Here is a 1,353-nt window from a genome sequence, read left to right on the forward strand (position 1 = left end):
GCCACCCAACCGCATTGCATTTATTACAAAAGGCTGAGATCAGCATCTGGGCAGAAATCCTGGAATTTGTTGGTGATGAACGGAAACAATATTTTAACAAGTTTTTTGAAGATCAGGTGGTGGCAGCAGCTGTTCTCAAACACGTGGAGGAGAACAAGAACCTGTACACCATGTGCTACAACTTTCCCTATTGTTGGATCCTCGGTCTGTCACTGGGTCCCTTCTTTACACAAAGTGACTGAAAAGAGCAGCAAGCTCCCAAGACCATCACTCAACTATATTGCTACTATATTTACAACATTCTGAAAAACCATGGCAGAGAGATTAAAAGCCCCCGTGATGTGTTACTGAAGCTTGGTGAGATGGCCTTCACAGTAGTCTCAGAGAGCAAGATTATGTTTGGAAATGATCAAGTACCACCTGCAACCTTCCCAGTTCATTTCTGGGTTCATGATGGAACTTTTAGAGAGGGATGATTCCGTCCAGAGTGTGGTTTACACATTCCCACACCTCACCATCCAAGAGTTTGTAGCTGCACTTGCACAATTCCTGACTCCAAGCTCTGGAGATATCTTGAAGCTCCTCAGTGAAGCCCACTGCAAGGAAGATGGGCGATTTGAGATATTTCTCCGCTTTGTTGCTGGTCTCTCCTCCCCACAGTCAACATGGCTCCTGGAGCAGTTTTTGGGTTCATTCGTTCATCAAACAACATGTCGAGTGATTGATTGGGTGAAGGCGACTGTTGAACAACAGAGTCAAAAGGCAGAAAACGAAGCTGGTAAAAGGAACCTCCTGAATACATTGCACTACCTGTTTGAGTCTCAGAATAAAGCACTTGCTCAATCCACAGTGGGAGCAATGGAAATACTCACTTTTGGGGATTGTGATTAACCCCAATTGACTGTGCAGTCCTATCTCATGCTATAGGACTCTGTAATATAATAAAAGAGCTTCATCTAAGGGACTGCTACATTCAGTGTGAGGGGATTCAGCAGCTCTGACCTGTACTGCAAAAGTGCCGGGTATTGAGGTAATTATATTCAATGTATAAATGTTGTGCATATTGTTGAAGGCTCCTGTATTTTGTTGTCCTTCTGTAGTGAAAAGAATTAAGCACCTTTGCCAATATCAGGTGCTGTGTATAACAGCTGGTTTGATACAGCCACTTTTGTATCACTGCATGAGTGGAATTTTTACCCAGAGTTCTTAGTAATCTGTCCACATTATGCAAAGAATGAGTGTGAACGTGAAGACAGGAGATTCCCCAAAGATACAGAAATAAGTACAACCGGAATAAATGTAGAGCTATTTTGCTTAAATTGACAGACACAGAGCGAAATGTTAGGAGCTGTC

At 42.9% G+C, this 1,353-nt stretch overlaps 1 pseudogene; it reads left to right on the forward strand.

Annotated features, from left to right (window-relative positions):
* The first annotated feature begins 405 nt into the window (after positions 1-405).
* On the forward strand, positions 406-1,001 carry LOC121269376 (annotated as a pseudogene).
* Positions 1,002-1,353: the final 352 nt, after the last annotated feature.

The sequence above is a fragment of the Carcharodon carcharias genome, chromosome 24 (assembly GCF_017639515.1).
Source record: "Carcharodon carcharias isolate sCarCar2 chromosome 24, sCarCar2.pri, whole genome shotgun sequence".
Classification (NCBI taxonomy): domain Eukaryota; kingdom Metazoa; phylum Chordata; class Chondrichthyes; order Lamniformes; family Lamnidae; genus Carcharodon; species Carcharodon carcharias.